General features: G+C 32.8%; 1 protein-coding gene across 1 annotated transcript in view; it reads left to right on the forward strand.

Moving 5' to 3' along the window:
- The first annotated feature begins 2846 nt into the window (after nucleotides 1–2846).
- Ypel (Yippee-like) overlaps nucleotides 2847–15332 on the forward strand; it is a 291165-nt gene continuing 278679 nt past the window's right edge. The window contains exon 1 of the mRNA XM_069847670.1: nucleotides 2847–3248. The gene's annotated coding sequence lies outside the window, so the exon portion shown is untranslated. The remainder of the gene's footprint in view (nucleotides 3249–15332) is intronic.

Genomic DNA, 15332 nt, shown 5'->3' on the forward strand with positions numbered 1-15332 from the left:
GTAGGATACTAGGATGCGATCTAGCAGGCAGTGGATTTATCTAAACTTTATGTATTGCAACAGTGTATAAATACATTCCTTTAGCAATGTGCTATAAGTTAATATTAAAGGTAAAGTTAAGGTATCCCCGTAACATGCCATGAAGGCACTTGGGGGGCATGGAGGTAGAGCCCCATGCTTTCCATGACCTCGGCACTAGAATGAGGTGGTGTATAAGTTAATATTAACCTACACATAGCCAGTTCCCAATGCATTCAAATTACACTTTGTATTTTTTCGTGCAATATGTTGACATACGTCCGTATTTTGTATGAACATGTCGTATTTTGATACTTGTCCATGTCCGTACCGTACTTACGAAGAAATGTAGAAATGTCCGTATTTTATGTTTTGAGTAATACATTTTCTCTTATTTATTTTTTTTATCTAGTTGAACACGACTTAGTATAGAAAAAAATTGCATACCATACATACTATTTATTTGTCTATGATACATACCATACAGCACTTAAGATGTAATTGTTCTCTTGTTATCGACCCTGACATTGTTGTCAGCGCTTGAGCTCTCTCTACAACGGGCCGCTAGCAGAGTTGCCAACCCTAGGGATTTACGCAAAGTTCCAGGAAATTTTAGTGTAAACTAGGGATATAGGGATAATTTATTCTAAATTCATTGTTTCTAGGGATTTATTTTATTTTCTCTTTGAAACAAAATATTTTCTTTTATTTCATCTTCTGTTTCAATCTTTATATATTTAAAATTTGACTTGAATATTTTCTTATAATTATATTTTTTAACAAGAATAAAAATCTGGCTTTTCATTTTTACCATATTCCTTCTATAAGAGAAGAAAAAGTAACACCAGAGATTATGTGACAGTTCTTCCACAGTTTCTTTACTCGCAGCTTTTTCTCGTAGGATAAGGCAGTTGTATGAGTGTATTACCACAGTCTAGTATATACAGTCACGAAGCTTAATACGTAGTAAATATCCATCCAGAGATAGTTGCTAACCACTAGGATCGCTAATATTGCCTCATTACAGACAATGCGAAATAGTACCAGCACAGTCTATTGTTCCAGCAACCTCAACAACTCAAGCTTCGTGACTGTATATATTAGACTGGTATTACTTTAAGTGGGGACTTTTCCTTTTTTCCACTGAACTTTCTTGCAGGAAACTGTATTGGTTGAGTTCATTACTATTCAGACTTTGAGGGGAAGCGGATTGAGATTACGGCGAAGTGATTTTGTGACTTAAGCAAATAATATATTTAAGATTAAGTAAGAGAATGATAGATTTGTGTAAATGTGTAGGTCTACTGGGAATCTGCTGACAAATTAATCTTCTCTTTAAAACTATGGGAAATAAACCTTCATATGGAAAGTTATCTTTGTATGAGAAGATATTAATATTTCATCATTCCAAAAAATTTTAGTGCGGGGAGGTAGATTAAGGATACTCATAAAATAAAAACCTGTAAGTTCCCCTTTACGAAAGCAAAAATATTCCACTAAATGCTCATAATGGCCATTTAAATGTGTCATATTTATTATTATAATTTAGTTAATAAAGATTACTGCCATATTCAATTTTAAGTTGAAATTATATTCGGTAGCTACTTATTCCAAAGTGATATAGTGTTAAAAGTTGTGTAATCAAGATGAATATGAAATTATATTTTGAAATTAGAGATTTTTATTGGAATTTAGGGGGAAAAAATAGGAATTTTCGGGACTTGTAATCTAAACAGGTTGGCAACACTGGCTGCTACTTTCGTTGTATCTGTGGTTCCGCTCCGCTTATTACCAGTGTTAACTTGAAACAAAATGTTAAAACGTCGGTGTCATTAATTTAACAGTTTTAGAGTTACCAAACGCCTGTATTTAGCAGGATATGTCCGTATTTTGAAGGTCTGTACTGTAATAATAATAATAATAATAATAATAATAATAATAATAATAATATTTAGGGGGAAAGGAACTGCAACCCTACCCCATTATCTCCTGGCCTACGTGCCTCATAAGTGATGCCTTGTTGGTGTCACTTGTGGGATCCAGACCTGTCTTCGGACAGTTGACTTAATAATAATAATAATAATAATAATAATAATAATAATAATAATAATAATAACCATATGCTAATCACGAACTATTATTACATAAGTTACTAATGTGTCTATATTTTAACTTCCCAATAATTATGGTAACCTTAAATACCGTAGGCCTATATGTTTCTAAGATTTATGTATTTAAATTTAAACTATGATCATCATAAAAAACAAAGTAAGTACATAACAATCTCGGAAGTAGGAAAACTCTTCTGAATCTCGTTTTTTCAAACCTTTCCTTGATTCTGTTACAACAATGCATCTGTACCACACGTAGAGTAGTTACAATATGTACTATTTTAGCCCGGTGTATTCAGTTTGCAAGAATTAGTCAGTTCATATAAACTTAAATCAATTTATCGGAAATCTTGACGTTGATACTGTTATCATGATATGAAACAAAAATCCATGTTATCGCAGTCTTGTTTGTTATTGTACGTAATTACGTACGCTACATATGTTAAGAATATATAGAAATGCAACTACGCAATCGCGTAGCCAGTGAAGTTGATCCGTATGACAATACTGCGTCCTGAATATTGAGTTTCCAGACTTTGTTCCACCTGTAAGGAAGTCGTAATTATTAATTCACTGGGAAACATGTTATCAAATAAGATTGCTAGACTTTCTTTTCTGGAGACTTCACGGTCTACTGGAACAAAAGGATAAGTGAACCTAGATCCTCAACCAACTCTGTACTGTACCCATACATGTTACACTCGGCTCCAGAAGGCAAGAGAGTTCGTTATAAGCAGGTTCATTACTAAATAGAGTGGCATTGCTAGTGGAATAGTCGTACGTCCTTCTCTTGACTGTAAACAGCACAGAAGTGTTATTGAATGTTGTGTGTTAAACTGCAGCATTGCAGAATTATCAAAACAATATTTATCTGGATGTGCAAAGTTCTTGAACAGACAGTACTTACCAATGCGCATTAACAGCTGCGCAGAAACCGTAGCTCGCAGACGATGCAAAATAAATCGAACCAGACTTCTATGTTAGTGAGATGCGTAGTGAATTTCGTATTACGTTTTTAGTGATATTGCAGCTATTTTAAAGTGTTGGACTTTGAAGTTTAGGTACATATGTTTTAAAACTACGTAGAATCTGTTAATATAGAAGGAAGTGCATATGGAGGTTAGTGTCTGTTAATTTAATGTAGTTCTTTGTTCCTTTGTGTGTTGTGACAATAGTGGATCAGCCATCTTGCATGTTTACATGTTATTTATATAATTAATATAAAATATCTTGTTATTATAGTGTCATTTAGTCATACCTGCACAAGAAATTAGTTTCGTTCAGATTTTTTATGCATAATAGAATCATGAGTGACATTCAGGCAGTAATGAATTGACACGGATTGAGCTGTCATAACTCAGAAATTTTGATCGAAGATTGTTTAATTACACATTTAAAAACGTTTCGGATCGTCATCAGAGATTTTAAATAATTTCTTATTAGAAAAGCGTAGTGTATATACGCTGTGCAGTAACATTGCTTCGGAATTTGAATTGATCTGATTTGAAGCTCTTTGTTGTTATTATTACTGCTGCAATCAGCTGGGAGGTCGCCATGTGTTACAGCTGGGTCCTGGTTGTGCAGAACGGTTCATGGAGATTGCGCAGCCTTTTATAAGGTTTGCTGACAAGTCCGAATCAAATATGCCTCTGGGTAATGTTTCGTGGTAGATTTGTACGTAGGTTACAATGAGGAAATCGAATAATTTAGTTGCGCTGTTTTCTTACTTTATCAGAGTTTGTTTTTAAACAGCATGTAGGCAACATTCTTATCAAAAGTGAGTTTAGATAATAATTATGTATTATTTCATTTCATTAGTTGAAAGACCACGTCAATTTTTCGGTTTTTGTTGTGACAGTGATCTGAATGATTAACGTTGCCGAATTCATAGGTTTCTATTTTATGCATCTCATATCTCGGTTTTCTTTTGCGAAATCTCATAATGAAAACTAAAAGGTGTTATTTCACACTCTTATTTCGTTTTTGTGAAATTATGCATTCATATACAGTAAACTAATTTCATACATCAGACATAACTTTGAAATGTAACAATAATTTATTGACAATTTAAAATAGAATAACATACGTAATCTATGTGGGGTTCCCATCTATGTGTGTGGTCTGAAAGGAATGGAATCAACCTCCACTCCTCTACACTCCAGAGTATAACAGATCATTAAAAATAGTGTTGGCTAGTTTCAGTTTTGAAGTACTGGCTTTCAACTAAGCTACAGTATTGATTATGACAAAGGATTACCATGGAAAAATGTGTTAAAGGTGACAACAATTAGGATTTTTTTATGTGAACCTGAACCGTTGAATTGGAAAGTGTTCATAGGAACATAATTCCTTCTTTTTTATGAAAAGACATCTCACATCAGTGACAAATTTGAAGCTAAGAATGTAAAATTGTAAAACATTTGAAAGTATTTTAGGCCTGCATTCTTCATATTGTTTTTTAATTTTGAAATTACTCAAAGCATCACCGTAAAAGTGTGTTGAACTACAGATAAATTTAATATAATTTAGGCCTTTTTCAAGACATGTTCATGGAAGACTTTAATCAGATTCTTACATTACATCTGTAGGAATACATGTAACTTTTAATGTAATGTTTGTAAGTTAATGACAACACTGACTATTTATTCATTATTCAGTAAAAGTAAAGTTATAGTTGTCACCTACAACTGAGCTACCATATTATAAAGTGGATTGATTTTCTTTGCAATGAACTTCTTTTTTCGCACTAGGAAACAAAAAAACTGTAATTCAATACTGCACAGAACAAAATATTCAGTTTTGCGCGAATAAGATACGTGTGAATAAAAATGAAAGATACATAATTATGTATATAGTCTATTCAACTTTTTCTCTGTACCGGTACTTGGCGAATTTAATTATTTGTGAATTACAAATTCCCTGTGTTTTTACAAGTAGTTCTATTTGTTCTACTTCTTATCGGTTATTCTTTAGGCCTATGTGGAGAAAGTAGAGGGTGTTGTATTCATTTTTGGATGAGTTATTTTTAACTAGGCCTACTAACAGTACAGTTAAGCTACAGTAAATTATAATAGGATACATTTATAGTTTCTAGTAAGTAACCTACGATTTATTCCCTTCAATATCTTAACGAAATATTGGTGGTTGTTAAGTTTCACTTTATTAAAATTTATCAAAGCGTATTTATATGTATAAAGAATTCAATGTAATGTGTGTATGGGAGAATCTAAAAGGTTGTTTTTTAGTTAAAAGTACTTCCAGTCCTATGTCAACTCATATTAACTTCTGCTGCTCTTTACAACTTCTATACTAGGAATATTGTGAAAATATAAAATTGAAATTACGGTGCATGACATAATTATGAACTGTTCATTATCAGAGAAGTTTTATATAATTGTATTTTTTCAATATGAATGAAATGACAATTGCAGAATTAAATAACAAATTTATAACTAAATGTGTTAAAATACTTTAGGCCTATAAGAAGTTACAATCCCTTGATTAGAACTTCAGTCGATGGATTGAATTATGGACCTAAACAGATAATCCTAGACCAGTGTTGAATTATGGGAATTCTAGTAAATAAATATCCAGAGGCAGAGATTTTAAGTGTTTTAGGAATAAAGGTACACTTTTTTCAATTAGAGGCAGTGTGTCATAGCTAAATCGCAGTTCATATTTTATAATCATAGAAAAGACTGTGTCAAATAGAGAGCATGAAGGATTTAAACTGTTTCTATCAGCTTTACATTTTTAAAATGTGTGGAATAGTTTTCATGAAAGACCTACACTTGTTTACATTTTCAGAAAATTATCATCATTGAAGTTCTTGTTTAGTGTCATGGTAGGAGTGAAGTTAGAAGTTTGTTATTACTTATTAAATATGATTCATTTAATTAATGGAATTCTCATCAAAACGTCTTTTAAAAGAAAGGCAAAATCGATGGATATTTCCATCTGAAGGTAGTCTATTATACATGAACTATTATTTGCACTCAGTTTGTATTCTTTCAACCTCATTTTTCTTTCGTTTACTTCGCTTTCCTTCTCTTTTCTTTTTTCTTTTTATTTGTTGTTCCTAGCCTAGTCTTTGCTGTCCTAACTTTTATTTCTCTAAATTTTTCTTATTTTTGCTTAACAAAGTTATGAAAAATTGTTCAGACGCTTGTTACTTAACCAATCTTGTTGGTAATAAATAATAGCCTCTCCTAAAGATACATATATCTCCACGTTATTATAATTTTAATGTTTATACATATACCATTATATTGCTATATAAGATAAATTTTGGAAGTACTGTACTAAGTAATTCTTGATGTGCAGTACCAATAACTACAGTTTTATTAAAGACTGCAGTGCAAAATTTTTGTATTTAAAAAGTTTCTTAAACATAGTTTATAAAATATTTGTATCTTAATGGTTTAAATGCATTTATATGTTTCCGTTAGGCCTATATGAGTTGAGACAGGTTTGATCAGCCCTGAACACTTAACTTACGTCCCACTGGGTCCATTGTGCTTATCTCTTTTACATCAAAAGGGCGTATTAAGTGAACAATATTGAAATTTTGATCATTTTGTGAATCTAATGGTATTCTGTGTTCTGGACTTCACACGATACCAAAAATTATCTTAAGGTGATTAATAAATAAGTCATAAAGTACATGCTTGGTGTTTCTCCTAACCTCAAAGTGTAGGCTATCTACTTGGAGTTGTCATCATATAGTCCATGCTGTGTGTGTTTAAAGAGATACAGTGCCCATCAGATGTCTCTTCTAGGGTGACCGTAATTGCATCAGCCAAAAGTAGAACATTTATTATTACTCCCTTCAAAAAATGTCTTGCAGAAGTTCATTTTAGAATGTATTGAACACTATTATGGAATTAACAAATAATTTTACAATAAAAAGTGCTGTGTAATGAAAATATGTATGTAGTTACAATGAAAAAAGTATTATGTAATGATCAAATAATTGTATAGTTGGTATATATAGAATGTAATCAGAAAGAAAAATGTGTCAAAACACAGTCTTTCTACTGTGTCTGGTTTATCAAATAAATTACTATGAAAGTCACAACTAAACTTCCTAAAGTTGAAACAAGTGAACAAAACACAATTAATGCTCCTGGTATTGAACATGTTTCTGTCATACCTCCACTTTGAAGACCTAAAACCCCTCTCTGTATTGGCATAGTGTACTGGTTGAGAGTTAATATTGTGCTATGTTTAGGAAATCACTGAATCAGTATGGCAAGAATTAAAAAAAAAAGACACAATTTTTCACGAGCTATTAGCTCATCCCAGCGTTCCTTATTAGTTTAAATTTTATTTTGCACAAATGACAGGATATGAATTATTTCATTAAATAATGAAGTCACCAACAACAATATAAGTTAATATATTTATATTTCAGTCATCTAACAGTCTCCCAACTTCTGACCAATTTGATGTTTTTCAGCAACATCCATGAAAATATGAAGTTATGGTATCATACATACATACATACATACATACATACATACATGTTCTGTCCATGGTCAGGTCTTTCACTGCAAACCCAGCATTCTACAATCTTTCCTATTTTCTGCCTTCCTCTTTGTCTCCTCATATGATTAACATATCTTAATGTCGTCTATCATCTGATATCTTCTTCTGCCCCGAACTCTTCTCACAAAGAAGTTAAATATTCAACTACAATATCATAAAATACAAACACAGCTTTCTGAAACATTTTCACTGATTTACTCACTACTGTTTAACGATTAAACAGTATTGTTTGATATTGAGAGAAATAAAATTCTCAGGCTTTTACACTTTGTCATTAAAAATCGGGATAAGAGGTAATTTTCTAAAGAAAAAAATCTGAACAAATTTGTTTGTCCTAAAAACGGGTCAGTCCCGATTAATTGGTACATATTTATGTTCACCCTAGGCCCACCAACTCAAATTTTGTGCTTTTCATATAGGCTAACAGCCTATGTCCTGAGATGTTGTTATAACTTACATGTGTGAAGTAGAAACATTTTTCTATAACAATAGTATTCTGTATTTTTTAAAGATGTTCAGGAGAAAATACTGGTTCATTACTTCAGTCATTTTTGTTTTGGACATTTTCATACCATATTTTGTGGGTGTTGATTCAATTTGCAACTGACCATAGTCTGAATGTAACATTGATAGGTGTTTCTCAAATTCTTTAAAGGCTCTATAACCAATACCGGTACATTTAATGTAATCTGTTCCTCATTTAGAAATACAATTCAAACAACCATGGCTTTATAGTGTTTGCAGTTATTGCTTTCTTTGTGTATAAAGAAAATTCATTTGATTTTGTCACAATATCTAAGTAACTCGGTCATCCATGTTATTGGTCAGTTTGTAATGCTTTTGGTTAGTTTAAACACAGTGTAATGATATTTCTTGACCATACTTGACAATCAATTTGGAGTCGTTTTTTGCTGAAAATTCTTAAAAAAAAAAAAACTAATACAGTATTAGGTTCTGAATTGAGAAATTGTTATGATTGAGATTGAAAGACTTATGCATCAATTAGCAATAAAATCTTTGCAAAAATGATTCATAAAAATATTTTCTTGAGCATTGAAATCAAAGTACCTAGTGTCAATGTTTTAAATTTTCATTAGTTGCAAGGATGCAGAGATTATCAACGTACATAATAGAAACTCAAAGAGTCCAGAGGAACTGAAAAATAAGATTTCAACAGGTTCTTACAATCACCGATCCAGAAATAATTTACATAATGGCATGTATTGTAAGGTTGGATTCATTTCAAGAGCGTACAACACTAATACTGTTTTACATAACATTGTTTCCAACATCAAACTGAATATTTCATGTTTTGATAACATCAATTTTAACGAAAATACTTAAGTTCGATGAAAAGTTTTGAGCTGATTGGTTATAGGAATGTAATGAGGTGTGTAGTCTGTTAATTACCATACTGGTGTCCAACTACAGTCTTGTATATTAGAAGAGGAATTTAGTTTCATGTAGATAAATCTTGATAAAACTTCTTCCTTGTATTATTCTGTATTTTTCCTTGTATCATTGTTTATTTTATACTTGACTTCCCCCTTACAAGAGTTGAAAAATATGATTCTTGAAAGCCTTTTTTTTTTTTTCTTTTTAGTAGTACATGAAAAGTATTATTTTTAAATTTTAACAAAAATATTTTGGGGTAATCTTAGCATTTGTAAACTTCGGAATGGTTGACATGTGTGTCTGTTTTGTTTTTGGGCATGTGTGTGACAGTATGGATGTTAACTAAGATAATAAAAATAATTAACCAAAAATTGTTTGGACGTGACTAGTTTTTGATGTATGGGTAAGTTCATTGCAAGGACTTTTTACTGATGGATCTGCAGATTATGTCAGCACTAATTTCAAAATTAATACTTTCAAATTTTTTTCAAGTTCTGTCTTTGAGAGGAAAACAGTAATCAAAGGACTACTTGTACTGAACCATTGAAATCTGTTGTCACGATGATTTTAGTACTGATGTGCCAAAATAGTTAAATTCATACTTTTATATTAAAATAACAATATTTAAACCTGTTTAGAATCTGCTAATAGTAAAGAAGTGAGTATACAGATATGCCAAAATAGTTCAATTCCTACTTTTATATTATAATAACATTATTTAAACCTATTTAGAATCAGCTAATAGTAGAGAAGCAGTACTTGCTTCAATAAAGAAAGAGTCTACTATTTTTGGAGCAGTCATTTAAATATATCCTTACAATTATTCAGACTTCCTGTTGGAAGAAAAATAACATTATACATGCCGGACTCTTTAAGCCCATGTGAGGGAAGGGGTAGTAGCATCGCGGTTTAGGCGTAACGCTGCAAAGCTGGAAGGTCGCGGGTTCGATTCCCAGTGAGGTCATGGATTTTCTCCATCTAATACTTCCGGTCGCACTATGGCCCTAGGGGTTTACACAGTCTTTAACAAAAATGAGTACCAGTGACATCTTGGGGGTAAAGGTGGACGTAGGACTGACATTTCTTCTGATATTAAAACAGATTGTCTGTAAAGATGGGAATATTAATTTCCTGCCACCCTCTGGGCCGATTTGGCCCATAATGGAATTGATTTTACCTCTTTATGTGTATTTATTGAACTTGAGGGAATTTTTAAGGGTAAAATACTTAGTGAAATGAGTGAAAGTTCATGCTCACAATAAGCGCTACATACCGAAATTCTCTCTTCTCATTTCTCATTTGAGAGTTAAATCACCACTGTTTAGATAATTTTAGATTGTCATACATCGAGTGAAATATTAAGAGTTAGGCCCTACTTTAGAGAAAGACCAGACTGTCAATACTGTATTTAGGTCTATGTAGAGCTAGTAATAACTTTTAAATTTATGTCATTGTAGAGTTTTTTAAAATCAAGTTAAATCATGTGTGGCTATAATAAATTGTTTAATGTGTTCTTATATTATTATTATTATTATTATTATTATTATTATTATATGAACACGATACTACGGCAAACTCTAGAAAAATCGGGTATGAAACTTAATGTTCGCAGCCATTGAGAGTGCTCAAGTGTCGAAGTCGTATCTATAATTTGTTAAGAGTTTTTAATTATCTGTGTTAGGATTTACCGTAAGCCCCTGATAACAGAAGATGGACACAGCGTTGACTCAACTTAAGAGTGAAATAGGTACGATGTCATGTTAAAAATATACAAACACCTATGCCCTATGGTCATGTCTGAACTGTTGTATATACTAAGAAGCTCATTCATGCGTTAACATAAACATGTTTAATCATGAGAAAGTGGGTTCTAAGTCACAGTAGATAAAAGTTATACAACTAACTGTAAACTTATACAGTATTAGGCTACCTGTATTGGTTTCTCCCCTCTACCGGTTTCTTTAGTCACGTTGCCTTCTGACTTATTAATAGACACATTCAAGCCCGTCTTTCATATACAGCAAAGTTAATATCAGGTTCAGGGTACAAGAAGAAACGACAAATTGAACAATCTGATTGAATTATTACATTAAAAAATTTAGAGAACTCTTGTAATCAGAAACCTCCTCTTGCGAAGACTATTGTAACATATCTGCATCTGAAACTAAAGTGCTGCCAGACTTCTTTTTATCAACAATTAATATTTGAGATGGAGTGATGTATGTTGGATCTTTTTAGAACTATTTCATAAATTTGTTAAATTATACTTGCAGATTTTGAGCTACCAAGGTGGTCCAGTGACTAGAGCGCTGGACTCATAATCCTTGGCCCCGGGTTCGATCCCCGGCATTGGACAAGCCCGTAGTCCAGGTTAACACGGGTTTCCTCCGGGAAATCCAATTCCCATGTGACGTGCTGACAACATCAACAAATCTCGTCATCGTCTTATCTCATCGCGGGTATAGGGTAGACCAGTCTGCCATGGCGCACTCTGGACAACGACACTTGCGTCTAGAGCTAACTTCAACTGAATTCGCGTTCATATTCGGCTGTTAGTGCTGGACGACTCTGTAGATAAATTGGTCTACACAACTCTTGCGTTAGAAGGCAAAAGGAAATAAGCACTAAAATATGATTTTTTTAGGTTATGGTCGGATTTTATGCTTGTTTTGATGTTGGTGCTCCCGAATTGCAGGGATGGATAGTTGCGTATATTTTTCGATATTCGAGGTAAATATGTGTCAAAGGTTTGTGAAAACTTATCTATTGATTGTTGGCAAAAGGAAGCAGGCCACATGTATTTAAATTCAGTTGCTGCCATTTAAATTAAATAATTAATACCACGTTTCATATCACTTTGACATATTGTTTAGAAAGGTTGGAACATTCATCTCACATCTCACCATATCTCAAAAGTGGAGATTTTGGACTTTCTTCTGGCTTTTGAGGTAAGAACTGGCTTCATATGAGTGAATGACGAACAGTAAAGTACTCATCACTAGCTAAAAAACGAAAAAAAAAAATCATGTTTGCTTCTAATGCTTGGTAGTTGGACAGAAATCATTCTCGTTCGTCACAACTTGACAAACTCTGCCAGCAGTTAGTTACGTAATGATAACATACAGCGTTTTCTGTGACTTGACTTCAGTTCTGTTCCATAATAGACAGTGGAGGGAGAATAAAAGTAAGTTACCTTTTAATTAGAAAATGTGATGTCCTTTTATTCTTATTATTGTTGTTATATGTACACAAGAAGTGAACTTCCGAGTCATAATTGTAATTCGGTTTTACTGTTTTTTTCTGCTTACATTAGAATGTATAGCGTAGTGTAGAAATGTGTAGCATGAGATAATTGTCGAATGACGTTGAATTTAATCCGAACCGAATCTCAGTCTTATTAGGCTTCTGACGTGGATAAAGCAGCGAGATATTCTCTCAGATATGCACTAAATATTCTTTCTGTATGTAATTAATAATAATAGTAATAAAAATAACATACTGATAATAATAATAATAATAATAATAATAATAATAATAATAATGTGTTCTTTCCCAACCAGGGAAAGAAAATTCCCCTCTCTGAAATATGTTTTAATATTGTTGATACCACATCGGCCTGCATATTGAGATGTAGGCACAGTCTAGTATATACAGTCACGAAGCTTGAGTTGTTGAGGGTACTAGGAACAATAACTGTGCTGGTACTATTTCGCATTGTCTGTGATGAGGTGATAGTAGCGATCCTAGTGGTTAGCAACTATCTATGGATGCATATTCCCTACATATTGAGCTTCGTGACTGTATGTACTAGACTGTGATATAGGCCTCACTATCATCTAGAAGAAACAGTCTGGAGTCATTGCAGTTGTTTTTCATGGTTGACTTCTTCATATTATGCCCACCAATTTTTTTTGGAAAGGAGGAAATCTTTAGCATTCTTTAGATTACTGGCAACGATTACATAACAACCAGCTTAAATTTGTTCAGGAGTTGGTTTAATTGCGATGCTATGCCTAGGTAAGGTGGTTTGGTGACTATCATCTTCTTCTGATGAATCAGTATAGACTTCACTATAACTCTGACCTGATGGCCGATGATGTGTTGTTTTCAGGTTGAACTGAATGTACTTTTTCTCTCTCTGGATTTTCTTTCTTAGCTCTTCGTTTTCGTTCTGCATTTTTCTTGAAGGCTTCATCAATACTTCACAAATTCTTGACAGCTTTTCTCCTCTTAGCATCTCGTTCTCGCTCATTTTGCAAATATACGAGTATTTGGGATTCTTCATTTTTTTTTTCTTAGCCCTAGGTTTAGCCATTCTATTAGGGAATTGTTGAGACTACATTGTTTGTCTGAAAACCAGTGTATGTCTTACTTACTTAATGGCTTTTAAGGAACCCGAAGGTTCATTGCCGCCCTCACATAAGCCTGCCATTGGTTCATATCCTGTATGTCTTAGTACACATATATGATGAAAATTATGTACCATATGTGTTCCATTCATTACAAAGTATGATGTCTTGCCCATTACACTTTAAAAAACCTATAAATATATTACGATTTACCGAAGCACCCTATGATATTTCAGTGCAGAATTTCTGCGTCATCATATGATGGTGGAAGAGTGGAACAGAAAAAAATTCTCTCCGGCACCGGATTTGAACCCGGGTTTTCAGCTGTACGTGCTGATGTTCTATCCACTAAGCCACATCGGATTCCCATCCCGATGTCGGATAGAATCCTCTCAGTTTGCATTCCACCTCTTGGGTTCCCTCTAGTGGCCTATCTTCATGCACTGTGTCATAGATGTATGACAGTGGCACAATAAATAATGTTGCATAATAGTTTTCTTAATGTAAACCTTTAACTCAACGACATAATCTTACTTTTATGAAAGTTGCATGATTTTGTGCCCACTCATTTTGTAAATAGGCCTATTAAAACTTTGATACTTTTATTGTAACGAGTGGAACACACAAACAATACATTTTATAACATTTAATAACAATCTTTTAAGACTCAGCAGAACAAAATTACTTGCACAGGTATATAAGTTATAGTCTCCCTTTCTGTAGGAACATATGTTACTTTTCACCAGCTGATTCTGTATAATGTAGAGGGGTTGCTGAATTAGCCAAACATGTGAACTGCATTCACAGAGTATATTTACCTAAAGTACAAGTCAGAATTTTTCATTTATTGATTAAGAATTACAAACTAAAACAATGATTCATGCAAGTTGACATTAATTTAAATTAATTTAAGAAGATATTAAAAAAATAAATTCTTTCATTCCTCCCCACTAAGGTTGACATTTGTATGAAATGGCTGAATCTCTCACAGGTGTTGTTTCAAAGAAGCTTCACACAAACGTAAGCTTTCTAATCAAAATTATGTATCAGAAATGTAGAAATCTGTATTACAAAGCTGTCATATATACCCATAAATACGTATTCATAAATTGTGATTAAGGAGTGCAGATTTTGTTGTATTGACTTGTTAATTGTGAACGTAAAACTATTGTAATGTACCAACATAGGGCTGAGAAACATTTGATAATGATTGTAAATTGAGGTCTGAGCCACGTTTGTGGCTACTTTAAAACAGCATTTCATTAAAATAACGTGAAAAAAATTGTATATATTCAACAGTACGATATGAATTAGATGTAAATTGGTCTGTCATGAAACAGATTGTGGATGTACTTTAATTTAGAACAGAATAGAGCATCGTAGAATACAGTATAAATTTGTAACGAATTTAACAACTGTTATGTCATGTAGTGTTACATTTTAAATAGTATTCTCGACGTCAGGCACCTTTAACTGTATTTCCAACTGAAGTTTCGTGATTGGTCTTTGTGTCTTCACATACATGATGGCACATTATGATGTTGCATATCACAGCAGCTGTCTGCCAATAACAGTTTAATATTCACAATCATCCTATTTATCTTGAGTGCTAAATAACTGCTATAATTGGTACAGTGAGGAAAATAAATAATGGTAGTCCCATATTCACAATTTCTATACTGGTCTTTATAATGTTTATACTATTATAAGCCACTTTTACTAAAGTTTTAGTTAATTGTAGTTGGATATATCATGAATTGCAGTATGAAGAAATGTTCTAATATTAGCTTGTTGATTCTGCTTTGCCAGAGCCTGTACACTTCTCTAGGACCTTGTGTCAAGGACAACTTCAACAAATTTTACACTGTTCCGCTTTGTGATCTTTGTGGGCAACTAACTGTTTGATTCCTCA

The sequence above is a fragment of the Periplaneta americana genome, chromosome 15, assembly GCF_040183065.1.
Source record: "Periplaneta americana isolate PAMFEO1 chromosome 15, P.americana_PAMFEO1_priV1, whole genome shotgun sequence".
Classification (NCBI taxonomy): domain Eukaryota; kingdom Metazoa; phylum Arthropoda; class Insecta; order Blattodea; family Blattidae; genus Periplaneta; species Periplaneta americana.